Consider the following 10,422-nt stretch of genomic DNA (forward strand, 5'->3'; position numbering starts at 1 on the left):
GGGATCAAAACAGAAGTATTCTGCAAGTATCTTCTGTCATAGCAGGTTGGACAAACCTTTCTGGCTATGGGCTGTGGCCTGGGAGATTTTCTTTTAAAGTGAGTCAATCTGATACCATCACCAGTTTTCTTAGAAAGCCAAATGGCTCATCTCAGCAGCAGGGTTTTTTAAGGCCCCCAGTGATAGAATAGGTGAGGGTCCAATTTCATTTTGCTATCAGAATTTTATCTTGCAGAGAGCCTAAGTATTTTGAAAATGTTTCTGCCCACTGCTTTTGGTGAGAAGGACAGCTCCTGATGAAAATCCACCCATATTCCCATTATTCAAAACTTTCTGCCAGGAGACTGCAGAATTTCCCCTCTGTTACAGCCCAGGGTTCTTGTTGTAACCAAAACTGTTTCAGCTAATACGTGGGGGCTCTCCCTCCCTGTCCCTTGGAAAATTAATTTAACATTGTTTAGGCTTAGTCCTTCCCTTCCACAATGTCTTAACACACACACACACACACACACACACACACACACACACACACATTCATTTATTTTTTACAGTGTCTTCATAAACACTGATGAAAAAGCTCTTAACGCTGCTCTGCTAGGAGATACTGAGGGCCATTGGACGGTCGGGGGGGTGTGTGGCTTCTGCCTAATAACAGATGGAATCAACACATTGTCCACGGGCTTGTGGGTGTGTGTCTGACTTTACCTCAGTAAATGGGGTCTGGGTTCATTAGAGTGAAGTGCTTTTGTTGTTAATGGAAAGTTTGCCTGAAAGTCATGGGGGGACCCTCAAGTCATAGGATGTGTAGGAAGAGCCCTGAAGGCCCCCATCCTGTTACATGCCTGCCGCCATGTCTTGACTTACGTAGGAGTCCGTGCTTGGTTCTGACTTGTCCCCTGTCACGTGGTCATCACGTCCCCGCTGTGAGGGGTTGATTTGTTTTCTCCCTAAAAATGAAGGATCTGGAGGGAAGTCCATGAGGATGAGGAGGGCAAAAACAGAGCATATATGCCCTGGCCTGGCCTCTCGCTCTAAGTGACAGCCTCTGCCGGTGCCGTGAGATTTCAAGCGGGAGGCGAGCCCAGACTTCGGCAGCCAGAGGCGGCCTCTGGGAGGCTGGGGGTGTGGGCAGCCGGTGGGGTCCTCTGGCTCTGCGTTTTGCATCTGCCGGTGGTCACACCGGATAAGCCGCTTTTGTCTTCAGGTGGATGGTCTGGGTTTGGAAGGGCCAGAGGACACTGTCCTTTGCCTCACCAGAGAGGGGAGTGTGGGAATTTTTGCAGCAGGAGTCGGTGGCGTTCCCCCCGGTTGATGAAACAAAGAGCTGTTTCTCCTTTAGACGCCGTGCCAAATGAAACTGCTTGTGGCTCTTGGCAGCAGCCTCACCTCCCTAGGTCCGCTGTTGGCTTCCCCACAGTCGGCGCCAGGTTGAGTGGGAGGGAGGGCTGTGGGAAGGAAGAGGGGGGGTCAGAATGGAGGGAGCTGGGAAGTTTCTTGGAGGACCACAGGGTGGGGTGGGGATGCCTTCCTTTTTCCTGCTTTCCTGATCAGCTCCTCCCTCTCCGTTTTGGTTTCTTTCAGCCTTGCCTTCTGGAGGTTAAAAAGTAAGTGGACATTTAGTTGCCCGGTGAGGTGAGGATTCCCCACCTTGCTCCTGGGAGCCGGTCTTACTGTAGGGTAACCACAGGAGGAAGCTGGAGAATGTGATCCGAGAGGAACATGGGAAAAATCCTTCAAGCAAGCAACTTGTCCTGAACGGGCAGAACTCCAAATAGAGTATCACAGTGGGTGCTTAGTGTTCAGACCTCAGATCCCACCTGAAATGGAGGTACGAACGTGTCGTTTACCAGGAACTTGTGCGCGCACACGCCAGGGACCGCAGGCACACACGCTCACCTCTCGCCTCTGACCCCTCTGTTCGGTCCCTCCCGCCGCCCTCCTTCTCCCGGAGGGTTAGCAAGTAGCAACCTGGCATTTGTAGCTTTGGCGTCTCTCTTTTCCCACCTCTGCCTGCACTCGGGACTTAATGCCGTGAAGGTTTGTGAGGGAGGCGGCGAGGAGGAGGAGAGCTTTGGACAGTTCACTTCCAGATGTCAGAAGGCTGCCCTCAACGCCGTGACGAACATCCGTCCCCACCTCCCCTTCCTCCCCTTCTCCCCCTTCCCTTCTGTTTGGTTCGTTTACTTTGCTAGTAGTTCTCATTCAGTCATTGAAATCGGTATGAACACACTCCTAATTATGGGCCGGGAACTGAGCCGAACTGCTGAACGAGTCACGAGTCACGGGGTGTCTGACCTCTTGGAGATTTTAATCACGCGGGGAAGACAGATACGAAATTAAACAAGCCCAACGCATTGTGTTCTCTTGGTCTTTAAGAGGGACTCTTCAATCCTCTCTGTGCCCCGTAGGGGAGAAGGTAACGTGGGTTAGCCCAGAAATTCCGGACCAGGGTCAGGATTACTCTGATGTGTGTGGTTCTTTGTCCCCGTCCCTTGTCCCTTTTTAATCGGGGGCCCGGGCCAGGGTGTGGGGGAAAGGCCTGAGCTTTTGTGCCCCTCGCTAATTCTGTGACCTGAGGGGCTCACTCGGTGTGTATTTGCTTCCCTATGACCAGACGGCAGTTCTGTTACACTCGTGACCTCTCTCCTCTGTGTGCCCATGAGCATCGAATGAGTTTGATGTGAAAGCAGTTTAAGAAATCTGGAGCTCTGTAGAATACTGAATATTTTTAACAGCACGTTGTGCAAGAATGTGGCGAGGTGCTGCCTCTGACTCTACACAGTGCTTCAAGGCCTAACTCCGCTCTGCCTGTCCTGAAAGTCTCTGTAAACTTCTAAGCTGGAAGGGCATTGTCCTTCCCCTCAGCTTCTGTACTGTTTCAGGCACCACTTATTTTGTAGTAATTGTTTGGAAGTGTCTTGTTTGCTAGTCTTGGACTTTTACTAAGTTTTCCATGCAGTTTTCCTCTAAACTGCAAGCCTCTTGAGGCCAGTGTCTTATTCCCTTTCCCCAATCCCCACCTTACCTAGTCCAGCTTTTCATGCATGTTTTCTCCCCTAAACCGTGCTGGCCCGCCCTTCCCTGGGTGTGCGGTCACCTTTGCCAGGGACGTCCACTCCCTAAAGCCGGGCTCCCATCTCTGAGGTTCAGCTCGAGGAGCCCCTCCTCAAAAAGCTCTCCTGGCTCCCTGCCCTTTTCCTTTTGCCCCAGGCTTGTTTCCTTCCTGGCACTCTGTGTCCTTTAATACACTGGCTGAGGTCCCACACTAGCCTGTGAGCTCCTCAAGGGTAGAGATCGTGTTTCTTTCCCTTTTCCTTTCCCTCAGGGCCAAGCACATCTCGGCCAGCCTGGGCTCGCCATGGATAGGAGTTTGAGTACATGCCCGGCTCAGTGTTGATGCGGACTGCTGTGGTGACACACAGTGGGGTTGTTCTGGGGCTAGCTGGCTTACAGGAGATTTGTATTTTAGGGCACAGGGTGAGGGTCAGGACCCAGAGGGCTTAGGGCTAGATCTGGGGTAAAGAGAGTCTGTGCTCTTGGACTTTCTTCTCTTTGACCTGCTCTGTGTGTCTGCTGTGTTCCCCCTCCTTGCTGTCCGGACCGCTCTGGTAGAGGATGCCTTATCCTAAGATCCTAAGCTGGTTTGCCATAGGTCCAGTCTTTGGAGACAGAGGCTCTCGGTTCCAGTTCGTCAGACTGTGGGAAAGAGTCTGTGGTCCAGCTTGGGTCTGGTGCTACCCACAGACCGGTCATCTCTAGCCGTGGGAATGGAGGGGGTCATTCAGCACACACGTGGCTACCGGGAGCCTCCCTTGTGTCCATGGCAGTGTATGGATGGTGAGGGAGGGACATTGTTACGGGGTCCACTCTGAACTGAGAAGACACTCTGAAAAGCTTTCCTCTCCATTTAGCAAATCTGTTAACTGGATACGTACCCTGCAAAGGTGCCAGGAAGGGTACCAGGCGCCTCTGCCTTGAACCAAGTCTGAGTGATGTTTCTGGTCACCACTCATTTCTGGTTTCTGACAACCGGTCGGAGGGTGGCCCAGCCAGCTCTTTCAGATGGGGTAGGAAGAGTGGGAATGCCCCACTAGGAACTTCAGCAAACTGTCTCCTAGGGCTAGGCGTTTGTGGACATTTTGTATCAACTCTAACTTCATTCTGGAACTCTACAGAAAGTTGGCTTCACCCAGCTCCTTCCCCCAACCTGAGTCAAGTGGGAGGGCTTGGTGACGAGTGGAGCAGTTGTGTTTATTTGCCTCTGATTGCTTGGGAGGGTGTACGTTCCTCCCCGGGGTGGCCACCGTCTGGGTCTCAGAACGGAGTCGGGCGGCGGCCAGACCTGGTGGCAGTTGGGTGAACCTGCGTCAGGTCAGTTAGGGTTTGCAGCCGCTATGGCCGGCTGATTTCAAGATCACAGGGGAGGCACACCTAGACCTGAGGCGTGTCGGAGCTGGACGAAAGCCTGAAAGTCGTCTGCTTCCACACTCCCCTCCCCAGGGTGCAGATAGGAGAAGTGAGGTTCCGGTGGTAAAGGGGGCTATTCAAGGTCACCACAGATAGCCAAGCAGCTTCTAGAGCCCAGGCATCCTGCTTCCTGGCTGGGGTGTACTTCGGTTCACCGAGCTGCTCCCTCACCTTGAAGCAATGCCCCAGTCTCTTCTCTGATCCTCAGGGTCCCTTCATCGGGATAAAACGTTGTCCGGGTGTCCCCCAGCTGGCGCTTGCTGGCTGGGTGATGTGGCCGTCGTCTTCATCCGTAAATAGGGGCGGGATGATGGTAACAGTAGCCACCTGACAGAGTTGTTAGGGAAAAGTGCAGAAGGATGCACACTGTCCTCCGATCAGTGCCTGGCACAGAATAAGCTCTCAGTAAACGTTAGGTGCGACTGGGGCGCCTGGGTGGCGCAGTCGGTTAAGCGTCCGACTTCAGCTCAGGTCACCATCTCACGGTCTGTGAGTTCGAGCCCCGCGTCGGGCTCTGGGCTGATGGCTCGGAGCCGGGAGCCTGTTTCCGATTCTGTGTCTCCCTCTCTCTCTGCCCCTCCCCCGTTCATGCTCTGTCTCTCTCTGTCCCAAAAATAAATAAAAAACGTTGAGAAAAAAATTAAAAAAACAAAAACAAAAAAAACGTTAGGTGCGACTGCCTCACCGGTGATAACGATTCACGTGTCTGTTCTTCTCATAGAGGAGGCATTGTAATTTTCCGTCTCACTAAAGACGAAATGTCTTAGACGAGTCTGCTTCCTGAGATGAGGCTTTTAGGAGACTACGAACCAGTTACACGTTCTTTAAATCATGCATTTTGAATGGGGCTTCTTCAACTTTAATGTGCAGAGGAATCCCCTAGGGCCCTTGTTAAAATGCAGATTCTGGTTTAGTTCTGGGGGTGGGGGGCTGAGGTTCTGAATTTCTGATATGCTCCCTGGTGATGCCAATGCTTCTGGACGTGGGGACCACAGTTTGAGTACAAGGATTTAGGGAAAGTAGGTTTTGCCTAGTACAGTGTTTAACTCTGACAAAGAAAGAAATACACCGCAGACAATGCCACCTTCCTGTACCGTTTTCTCTTTTTTATTTTTATTTTTTAAGTTTCTTTATTTTGAAAGAGAGAGCGCGCGTGGGGGATGGGCAGAGAGAGAAGGGAGAGAGAATCCCAAGCAGGAGCCTGACCGCAGGGCTCAATCCCAGGAGCCGTGAGATCATGACCTGAGCCGAAATCAAGCATTGGATCCTTAACGGACTAAACCACTCAGGTGCCCCAGTTTTCTCATTTTTAAATGATTCGTCTGACTTCATTTCTAGGTGATGGTAGGGATATGACCAGAAGTTTATAAAGCACTTCATCAAAGCCTGAATTTAATCTCAGTACTGAGATGTGGATGTTCTCTATGAATTGTTCTCTCTCCCCTGGGGCACGGGAAGTGCCTTCACTATAACGTATCACAAGTCAGCTCATTACCAAGGACAGCTGTGTGGCTGTCCACACAAGGATAGCTGACCAGGCATATCCATCCTTTCTTCCTTCCTTACCAGACCTCAGGTTATTTGAGGTAGGAGTATGTTACAAAAACTTTATTTACCAGCTTCTTGTGCAAAGAGGGACAGATAGTAAGACGGAAGGCAAAGTCATTAGGTAAGACCTTCTAGAAAAGGTCTTTATTTGAAGAGAATTTACTCAGTCGGCAGGTAATCGGCATCTTACTTCCTGCCTAGAACACGTACATGAGGTCTGGAACTCCAGCAGCCACCTTGGAACATGAGGCAACCACAAGGATGGAAACCACATGATAAGGATGATGGGGCAGAAAAATGGAGTTGCGGCTCACTGATGACGTCACGAGCTTTTCCTTGCTTAGCTCCGGATTTCATTTGCACAAACAAATAAGTACAGTTGTTTGGGCCACAGTTTGGGTTTCCTGTTCTCTGAAGGCTGCTGAGCCCGTTGCTGACACTGCCAGAGCAGATGCGGTTCAGCAGGGTAGACGCGGGTTTAAATCGGCGTCTTCATCTGACCCCCTTCTGAGCACCCTTTGTGGGCTTCCCTAGTCATGTAGGGGCAAGGGGTCTGGATTGAGAGTCAGAGGCCTGGGGTTCTTAGCTCTGCCGTTCCCTGGCTGCGTGGTCCCGTTCTTTTAAGCCTCAGTCTCCTTGCCTGTCAAACGGGGAGGAGAGATGAAAGTGTCCAGCACGGTGCCGGGTGCAGAGCTAATGTCGGTGGGGTTGGGGTGGTCTCAGGATGACGGTGTGAGGGCACAACGGTCAACCCGGCAGCAGCGGCCGGTGCTGACCTGAAGGGAGGCAGGGGTGCGGCTGGGGTGGAGGCAGGGACCCACCACCCAGTGCTTCCATCAAGGCGGGCACCTCGGTGTGCCGGGGCCAGCGAACGCTGCTGCCTCTGCCGCAAGCAGGGGGGCTGGACGACGTGCCCCTGTGAGCATTAACGTTCTGTCCGTGTGATTTGGTTGAGGGGACGCGGTAGAGCACAAACAGCTTTCGGGGGGGCCTCGAGAAACGTGCCTTCACCTCTTCCCTCTGCCAGCTCGCGAGCTGCGAGCTGAGGCCCTGGAGGCCGCTCAGCCCACCTCTCCCCTCCCCTCGTCGCTTTGCTGCCGAAACGCCAATCGCTTGACAGCAGCCGCTTGCTCCGAGCCCTTGGAATGGGCCCGTGTCTGCTCCCTCTCCTGTTGACCGGGGCCCACAGAGGAGTGTTTCCAGCCACGGCGGAACGGGCTGCACCTTTTCCGTCCAAATCAGGGACTATTTATTTATGTATTTATTTATTCATTTATTTATTTTTGCTTCAAATTTCTCTCCCCCACCGTCCAAACCCAAAGCCGTCCTCTTTCCAGCTCCAGGGAATCATGCTCTGCACCTGCACTGTTTCCACTCTCGCAGAGCTGGCTGGTTCCTGGGGGGCAAAACTACGTCTTTACAAGAAACTGAAACCATCGAGAGGCAGAGGCGGCCTGATCTCCCAGCCTGGCAGGGGGAGGAGGTGACGGGCGGAGACCTGAACTAGGAACCTCACTGCTGGGCCCCAGGAGGCTGCATGTGCCTGACCAGCTGCCAGATGGTCTGAAAAATGCCTCCATTTCCTTATTGTGGTCTGTTCCCAGATTTTAAATTTTGATATGCTTAAAATAAGGTTTGTCCAAGTAAACAACGTTACACATAGGTATGTTCCTCGCTCAGGCACGACTAAAGGTAATTAGTACTATACATACTTTTAAATTCTTCTTCTTCTTCCCTTTTTTTTTTTTTTTTAAAGTAATTGTAACTAAGTTTTTTTTTAGTGGAAGAGGGATGTGTGCGTGTGGGGATAGAAGGCAGCCAGGGCGAGAGGGCATGCAGTGAACAGTGACAGCCCCAGGTTCCCTTCCTCAGAAGCCACCTGTCTGCCTAAACACAAGCTTGGGGTTGCATGTGCTTATCTAGGAAGAAAGGACAGCGTGTCCTGCCTGCTTTGGGGGCTGTCATAACCAAGTCAGTGAGAGAATTGAGGAAAACCCAAGAGAGTTCACCTGCAGCCGGAGGGCTTTTGCTGTGGGTGGGTGGGTGTCCCAAGGTGGGGTGAGCCTGGGGGCCAGCGGGGAGGACCATAAGCATTTTATATGGTGGCTTGGAAAGGTGGCGCGCCCCCCCCCCCCAAAAAAAAAGGCAGCACGTAAAGTGAGTAAGGCCAGCCTCCTGCCTGGTGATATTTTTGCTATTTTAGCCACAGGGCCCTGTAGAGCTGGCACCCCGGCTGGGGCTTTCCTTCTTCGGAGGCCCAGGGGCTAAGGCAGAAAAGCCCCAGCTCCTGTACATGCACCGCCCCGCCCCCAGGATGCTGGGATAAGTGCCTTTGACCCTGATTCTGTTCACGGGAAGGACTTTCTGAGCTAATGGGCCTCACCAGGGTGTGAAGTATTTTTACCTGCTTAGCTGAAGAAAACTCGCTTGCCCTCCTCTGGGAGGGGGGCTGTGAAATCACAGGCCTCCCACGGACCCCTGAAACCCCCATTGAACAAGGTGTCAGTGACAACCGTCTCACTCCCACTCCGGGGTGGTGGTTAAGGAACGGATGGAATCTTCCTCCCTTCCATACCGTCCTCTGTCTTTTCCTAAAGGAACAACGGCGGCAAGGGTATCTCCACATGGGAGAACACGAGATTGAGGCTTGATCTGTTGCAGGGGAGAAGGGAGACGAGTGTGCAGAATTGCAGCTCAGCACGGCATGCGTCTTAACGGGTTTGTCAACTTAGAGGAATCCGTTCAATTCTGCTTCTGTGGTTTATTCTTCCTGTCTCTTCTGCGAACAAATTCACTGCTTCATTTAAAATGGCCCTTTGCCTTAATTTGGGGTGTTGCCCCATGGAAGTATGAATGATCATGGCCTCTTACTGGGAAATGTGGAATTTTTTTTTTTTTATTAATGGCACCTAAAGAGCAGAACCCCCTTTACCAAAAACAGTATTTGGGAAAGGGACTGGTTGCGTGTCCACGACTGATTAAATGTCGGATATGTTCGTCCTATCTGGCTTTGGACAGCATGCTGTTCTCTTCCTGCCTTTGCCACAGCCCCAGGTGGGACCCATGCCAGGCCGGTGCCTGGCTCAACATTATTTCCCTTGCAGGAAGTCATAAATATTGGCCCACTGGCTCATGACTGTGTGAGGTCCGCACCGGTGGGAGTCACAGGCTGTGCACGGAGGGGAGAGGGTGGAGCTGTTAGGGAAACAGCTTGTCTCTACCTGGAGGCTTGGAGAGAGCTGGGTGTGTTTCCTGATCGATGTCAGATGATGACATTACTACTTAAGCAGGTGGGATAACTGGGTGCAGGCTGAGAAAGAGAGCTCAGGAAAGCCATTGGCCTAGGAGGGCAGTTACGAGCGATGCTTTAGAGTCAGACCCGGTTTGGAAGCCACCAGGTGTTGTAAGGATTAAATAAAATCATGCATGAAAATGGCGTAGCGCAGTCTGGGTATGTAATGAGCGTTTTAATATTTGGGAGCTGTGTGTGGTGCCCACACAGCCTACGTTAGATGTTGGCCACACGCCAGGGACCATAGGGGACAACACTTTGTTCGTATCAGCTGTTTGGGTTTTGCACGCACGAGTACTCTGGCTCCTTGTTAGAGTCCAGGGTCACCTAAGCGAGCCCCCTCACGGACTCCAAGGAGGCCTAGGTGCTCAGTCCCTGAAGCCCCTCTGTTGTCCCGGAGGTGGTCACCACAGGGGCACCTGTGGACTGGTAGAGGCACAGGCGAGGAGGCTGTGACTGTGATCATTCAGGCCGGAGACGATCGGCCAGTTGTCTCCTGCCAGTTGGCAGGTGTTCATCAGCAGCTGGAAGTGGAAGAGAGAAGGTGACTTCTAGGTGATGACGTTCACCGGAAAAGGAAGGAAGAGGAGGAAGAGGATTGGGGCAGAAGGGCAGGGTTTGAACACGTGGAAACAGAAGTGTGAGACACAACTGAGTCTGGTGCTTGGGAGACGTGTGTCGCGCGTGACAGCTAACAGTCGGTAAGAGCTCACAATGCGTCAGACACTGTTCTAAGCACCTTATGTATATTTCATTTAACCCTCATCAGAGCCCCATAAAATAGGTGCCTTTACTCCCATTTTACAGATGAGAAAGCTGAGGCACAGTGTAACATGCCCAGCACAGCGGAAATTGACCTGCCCGACATAGCTGGTAACGGGTAGAGCCAGAATTTGACCCCAGAGCTTCTGGGCTCAGTGCCATATGTTGTTTCTTCTTCTTTTTCTCTTTCTTTATTGAAGTAGAGTCAACACACAATGTTGCACCCGTTTCAGGTGTACAACCTAGTGACTGGATAAGTGCGTGTGTTTTGCTGTGCTCACAAGTGTAGCTACCCACCTGTCACCTACAGCACCACAACAGTGCCATTGACATATTCCCTATGCTGTGCCTTT

This window comes from Panthera leo, chromosome B2 (assembly GCF_018350215.1).
Source record: "Panthera leo isolate Ple1 chromosome B2, P.leo_Ple1_pat1.1, whole genome shotgun sequence".
NCBI classification, from domain to species: domain Eukaryota; kingdom Metazoa; phylum Chordata; class Mammalia; order Carnivora; family Felidae; genus Panthera; species Panthera leo.